The sequence below is a fragment of the Cicer arietinum genome, chromosome 3 (genome assembly GCF_000331145.2).
Source record: "Cicer arietinum cultivar CDC Frontier isolate Library 1 chromosome 3, Cicar.CDCFrontier_v2.0, whole genome shotgun sequence".
Classification (NCBI taxonomy): domain Eukaryota; kingdom Viridiplantae; phylum Streptophyta; class Magnoliopsida; order Fabales; family Fabaceae; genus Cicer; species Cicer arietinum.
The window spans coordinates 29,926,916-29,934,118 of NC_021162.2; the positions used below are offsets into that span (position 1 = coordinate 29,926,916).

The window sequence follows — 7,203 nt, forward strand, 5'->3', positions numbered from 1 at the left end:
GCATGCACCTTAACAGGATTTCCAATATGCTAAAAGTTCATACAATACTTTGCCAATTAAAATGAAAGTAAAATGAGGTTCTCAATCTCCTAATTAACACATAACAAGTCAAGACATGGATAAGTTAATGAGTAATCGATCATCTACCTCAAACTGAGGATTTTCACTGAGCCAATCGATTGGGAAATCGATTGGGGTGAAGGTTTTTAATGAAAACAGAATCCTGGGCTGAATCAATCGATTTGGCAATCGATTGAGTGGGTACTGAGCCCCCAGGTTTTAAGCCAATCGATTTCCAAATCGATTTGGTCGAATATGGATGAGTCCCTGACTTAGGCCCAATCGATTGGGCAATCGATTTCGTAAATGATTTTCGAAAACTGATTACAAAATCGATTGGCTAATCGATTTTGTCCATTTGGCCAAGTCCCTGTTTACCATCCAATCGATTGGGAAATCGATTTCCCTGATCATTTTTCCAAAAATTCATGAATTAACCCAAGTCATTCCTAATCAAGTTCACAACCTAACACTTAGCAATTCCTACCCGATTACCACGGCAATTGGGATCTCGATAACCATCATACTTACACACAACAATCAACACATAACACTTAGCATTTTCAACGCAATTACCACGGCAATTGGGATCTCGATAACCATCATACTTACACACAACAATCAACACATAACACTTAGCATTTTCAACGCAATTACCACAACGACTCAAATTCAAATCACTTAATCATAAAACTCAAATCAACCACGACTCGCGTGCCAAGCACCCTAATGCAATGCGTATATGCCAAAATGCATGGACTCGGAATTCCAAACCAAAACCCTCCTCGAAGGGCCGTAAATCATAATCGTACCGCCTATCGCAGGCCAAAGTACCAATTACCGAGGTGCCACCTATCACGGGTCAGCACGATTTACTAAAATGCGTAAATCATAAACGTACCACCTATCACGGGTCAGTACAGTTTACCGAGGTGTCACCTATCACGGGTCAACACGATTTACTAAAAGAAAAAGCGGAAATCGTAAATGTACCACCTATCACGGGTCAGTACAGTTACCATGGTGTCACCTATCACGGGTCAACACGATTTACTAAAAGAAAAAGCGGGAATCGTAAATGTACCACCTATCACGGGTCAGTACAGTTACCATGGTGTCACCTATCACGGGTCAACACGATTTACTAAAAGAAAAAGCGGGAATCGTAAACGTACCGCCTATCACAGACCAGTACTGTTTACCGAGGTGCCACCTATCACGGGTCAGCACAATCCACCAAAAATGTAAATCGTAAATGTACCACCTATCACGGGTCAGTACAGTTACCATGGTGTCACCTATCACGGGTCAACACGATTTACTAAAAGAAAAAGCGGGAATCGTAAACGTACCGCCTATCATACCCATAACGTATTAGTTTCGTTTTTCCCCAAATCGATATATTTAACCCTAACAAATTCCTTCCCGCACAACCACAGATAAGTCCCTAATGCAACTAGAAGTTTGGAAGGAGCCCTTACCTCAACGTTAGCTTTAACGTGCGTTTCCGGTACCGCGAGTAATTCCGGTAAAATCTCCGCTCGCAACGCCGCTTCCAAAATAGTTCACTAGCACCGTAGCGTGGTGGTGAGCAACTTTCCCTTCTATCTCTTCGAGAAATGAAGCTTGGATCTAGAAGAAACGGAGAGGTTTGTGTTTGGATCTCAAAAACCGTTTTTCCTCGTTTTCGAATCAAAGAGGAAGAGTGGAGTTGCAAAAACCTTGATCTAACTCTCACCCAACCTTGGGTTACTAGTTTTGAAGAAAAGAAAGCGACGAAAATGAAAATGGGAGAAAGGAGGGAAATGCTTCGCGGGTAACAGAGAGGAAGAAGATGGAGTTTTGAAATTTTCCTTCCTTTCTTTTTCTTTCCTTTGTTTTTCCTTTCTTCCTTTTTCCTTCCTTCCTTTATATATTCTTTTCTTTTCCTTTTCCTTCCTTCTAGTTTTCCTTTCCTCAATCAAACATATATACATAACTATATATAATAAATATAACTTAACAAATATCTCAAATCTAGATATTTGTTAAATTACCATTTCACCCGTAACGCATAAAATTCTACGAAAAGGATTCACCGCAGTTAATTTCAATTTATTTATCGACGCGAAATCTTAATCGGCATTAAAATATCTTTTTGATTATAAAACTCCAAAATATTATTACTTTGGCTTAAAAGCCTCCGAGCCAAAATCCAAAATACACCAAAAATACATAAATGGTACTTTAAAATTATGGGTCTTACATTACTCCCCCCCTAAAATTAGTTTCGTCCTCGAAACTATGCATCGATAAATAGCTCTAGGTGTTGTCCTCTCATCTTGCTCTCTAGTTCCCAAGTCGCATCTCCAGTAATTGGGTTCCAGATCACCTTGACCAACGAAACATCTTTGGTCCTCAACCGCTTAATCTTCCTGTCATCAATTCTCACGGGTGGTACTTCGAACGACAGGTTATCCTTTAACTGGATTGCGTCTGGTTCGATCACGTGAGATGGATCTGTGAGATATTTCCTCAACTTTGACACATGAAACACGTCATGAATATTGGACAGTATTGGAGGTAATGCAATCCGATAAGCAACCGGCCCAATTCGTGCAGAAATCTGATATGGTCTAATGAATTTCGGAGTCAACTTCTTCGATTTCAAGGCTCTCTACCTACTCCAGTAGTAGGTGTGACTCTCAAAAAAACATGGTCACCCTGTTCGAATTCCAAAAGTCTGCGACGCTTGTCCACGTAACTCTTCTGACGATCTTGTGAAGTCTTCATTTTCTCCTTGATCTTCCTTACTTTAGTTGTGGTCTGTTGCACCATCTCTGGTCCGACAATCATATTCTCGCCGTCTTTATACCAGCACAAGGGCGTTTGACACTTGCGCCCATATAAAGCTTCATATGGTGCCATTCCAATACTTGCGTGGAAACTATTGTTGTAAGTGAACTCAATCAACGGAAGTACATCATCCCAGCTTCCCCTATCATCTAATACACATGCTCTCAACAGATCTTCCAAGGACTGATTCGTCCTTTCAGTCTGTCCGTCCGTCTGTGGATGGTAAGCTAAACTCAAACGTAGCTTCGTTCCCAACGCTTCGTGCAATGCTCCGCAAAAATGCGAGGTGAACTTCGGATCACTGTCTGATACAATGCTCGATGGTACCCCGTGTAACCTCACAATTTCAGCAATGTAGATCTCCGTTAGCTGATCTACCTTATAGGTGGTCCTTACCGGCAAAAAGTGAGCAGATTTAGTTAGTCGATCCACTATCACCCATATGGAATCATTCTTCCTCCTTGTCTTTGGTAATCCGGTTATAAAATCCATGGAAATGATGTCCCACTTCCATTCAGGTATATCTAAAGGTTGCAACATTCCCGCAGGTCGCTGATGTTCCACCTTCGCTTTCTGACAAGTTAGACAAGTGGATACATATTCCGCCACATGTTTCTTCATTCCTGGCCACCAATAATTCTGCCTCAGATCCTGATACATCTTTGTTGCTCCAGGATGAATACTCAGCTTACTCTTATGCGCCTCTTCTAAAATCGTTTTCCGCATATCTGTAATTTCTGGTACACAAATCCTACCATTACACCGCAAAACATTATCTGCCCCAATCTTGAACTCAGTCGTCTTCCCTTGCACTAATAGATTCCTCTTCTCCTGAATTAAGACGTCATCCTTGAATTAAGACATCATCCTGAGAATTCGCAATGTCTTCAAGTAGTCCACTTGAGATTTTAATCATCCCGAATTTCAAAATTCCCGGTGCAAACTCTACGTTCAAGTGCAGATCTCTAAAAGCTTCCCACAACTCTTGTTGTCTAGCCATAATTAGTGAAGACACCGATACACTTCTTCTGCTCAACGCATCAGCCACTACATTGGCCTTCCCAGGGTGGTACTGCAGTGTGAAATCAAAATCCTTAAGAGTCTCCATCCATCGTCTCTGGCGCATGTTCAACTCCTTCTGATCAAACAAATATTTCAAGCTTTTATGGTCGCTGAACACGGTGAACGTGCACCCATATAAATAATGCCTCCAGATCTTTAATGCAAAAACAACCGCGGCAAGCTCCAAATCATGAGTAGGATAGTTCCTCTCATGAACCTTCAATTGTCTCGAGGCATAAGCCACAGCTTTCTTGTGTTGCATCAGAACACATCCTAACCCTTGGTGAGATGCATCACAATAAACTTCATAGGGTTCTTCTGATTGCGGTAATACCAATACAGGTGAGGTCGTCAATTTTCTCTTTAGTAACTGGAAGTTTTCTTCACACTTCTCCGTCCATGCGAACGGTTGATCCTTTCTGGTAAGTTGGGTTAGTGGAGCCACAATCTTAGCAAAACCTCCGATAAACCTCCTGTAGTACCCTGCCAGTCCTACAAAACTCCGTATGTCAGTGACAGTCTGAGGCTGTTTCCAAGCAAGAACCGCCTCAATCTTAGCCGGATCTACAGCGATTCCTTCCTTGGTGATCACATGCCCCAAGAAATTCACTTTCTCTAGCCAAAATTCACACTTCGACAGATTGGCATACAATCGCTTCTCGCGTAAAATCTCAAGAACTTGTCGCAAATGTTCTCCATGCTCTTCTTCAGTCCTTGAATAAATCAATATATCATCAATGAATACCACCACGAATTTATCAAGGAACGAATTAAAGATCCTGTTCATGTAGTCCATGAAAATTGCCGGTGCATTGGTAACTCCAAACGGCATAACCAGGTATTCATAATGTCCGTAGCGGGTTCTGAAAGCTGTTTTCTGAATGTCTCCTTCCCTCACTCGGATCTGATGGTAACCCGACTTCAAGTCAATCTTCGAAAATATCGCGGCCCCCCTCAATTGATCCATCAAATCATCGATTCGTGGCAAAGGATAACGATTCTTAATAGTTGCCTTGTTAAGCTGTCTATAATCCACACATAGGCGCGAGCTTCCGTCCTTCTTCTTAACTAGCAAAACTGGAGCACCCCATGGTGATACACTTGGTCTGATGAATTTCTTCTCCAACAAGTCTTCAATTTGGCCTTTGAGCTCATTTAATTCCAATGGCGACATTCGATAAGGTGCCATTGAAATGGGTCCCGTTCCTGGGTGCAAATCAATGAAGAATTCCACTTCTCTTACCGGTGGCAATCCTGGAATTTCCGTTGGAAATACATCCCGATACTCGTTGACAAGTATCACATCTTCTATTTCCACATTTATCTTTGCCTCTACATTTGCTAGAGACAAAAACTCATGAGTCCCTTCACTTAGCGACACTCGGAGTTTGTTAGCAGCTAAATACTTAACAACTCCTGGTTCGGGGAAAAGAACCAATTTACGAGCACAATCCAAAATCACATAATGATAAGACATCCAATCCATACCGAGGATGACCTCGAGTGATTGTAGCGGCAAACAAATTAGATTAACCAAGAAATCCCTATTCTGAATAGTCATTCGACAATGTAAACATGCTGAATTTACGGTTAAGGTCTTAGCAGGCGTGGAAACAACCAAATCAAAAGGTAAAGCAGACACAGATAACTTCAAGCGATTCACACAGTCCATAGCAATGAAGGAATGGGTTGCCCCCGAATCAAAGAGTGCAGTTAGAGTGTTACCTGCAATCTCACAATCACGCTGAATCAGATTACCAGATGGATTTCCCTCTTCAGCATTCACACAATAAATGCGTCCTCTAGCAGTAGGACGGGTAGCCCTAGCTACATTCACCACTGGTTCCACCTTTGGAGCCGTGCAATCCCTTGCCATGTGCCCCGACTTCCGACAATTGTGACAGATGGGGATGTTAGTGGTACAAGCACTAGCATAGTGTCCTTCTCCCCCACATCGGAAACATCGAAGCACTTGCCCCATTTGCCTTCCGAAATTCTGGTTCCCTGGGCGACTCGGTCCACCGTTGTTATTCTGGGGGCGATTATAAGGTTTAGCCACTTGTTTTCCCCTATTCTGATAAGTCGCCCGACTAGGGCCTCCCGAATTAAAATTCCCAACTCGGCTAGCCCTCTTGTTCTTCATATCTTCCACTTCTCTACATTTCTCTACCAGCGCTTGGAAACGTTGAATTCCCAAAGGTAAGACGGAATCTTGAATCTCATACTTCAATCCGTCTTGGAAACGATGACACATGAACGGTTCATCAATTTCTTCACGGAAGAACCTGAAATGCCTCGATAGTGATTCAAATTTAGCAGCATACTCGCCCACAGTCAGGCTCCCCTGGTGAAGTTTCAGAAAGTCGTCACCCAACTTAGTCCTGGTACTCATCGGAAAGTATTTGTCTAAAAACTTTCTTTTGAACGATTCCCAGTTCACCTCCTCGTGGGCTGCTCCCATCAACAACCTTGCACTCCTCCACCAGTATTCAGCATCCCCTAGCAACATATACGTGGCATAGCTGACCTTCACTCCAGCCTGGCAGTTAATCATATCAAAGATTTTCTCCACTTCTTGGATCCATTGATCCGCCTTCTCTGAACCCTCATCCCCCTTGAACTTAGGAGGATTGTAACGACGGAAGTCTTCCAACCCTCTTGATTCTGCAGCACGGATCTCTCTTCCCCTCTTTTCAAGATCCCGTTGAGTCTTGGCAGCGGTCTGTGCAGCGACAGAAGCAGCCATGTTGTTCATAGCCTCCGCCATTTGGTCATTCCTAGCGTTGGCTCTCGGAGCGTCATTCCTTCTGGGCGGCATGGTTTCCTATAAGAACCATCATCAAGTAGAGTTTTAACACTACTTCAAATAATTCTAAACTAACGTCCGACTAACAACACACAATTAAATTGGACTTGACAACTCAAGTCACCTAAACCGACACATGATCAGATAACAACTCCTAACTTATAGGTCGACCTACAATCTATAACCAAGGTTCCACAGCTCCCAAAGAAAACTAAACCTATGCTCTGATACCACAATGTAACACCCCGTTTTTCAAAGCGAGGGTATATTTTTTTTTTCTAAAAGTAATTAAGACGAACAAAGAAATAAATCAGGAAATGCTTTTGGATAAATAATTGAGTCATTATAATTTACAAACAGCGGAAAAGTTTCTCCAATTACAAATCCAAAACATTTCTACATAAACATCAAATGGTACATGGAACCCATCCAAAGATGAT

The 7,203-nt window shown here is 42.3% G+C and overlaps 1 pseudogene; it reads right to left on the minus strand.

Moving 5' to 3' along the window:
- Window positions 1–7,203, minus strand: part of LOC113783976 (uncharacterized) — a 14,200-nt pseudogene that overhangs the window by 3,122 nt on the left and 3,875 nt on the right.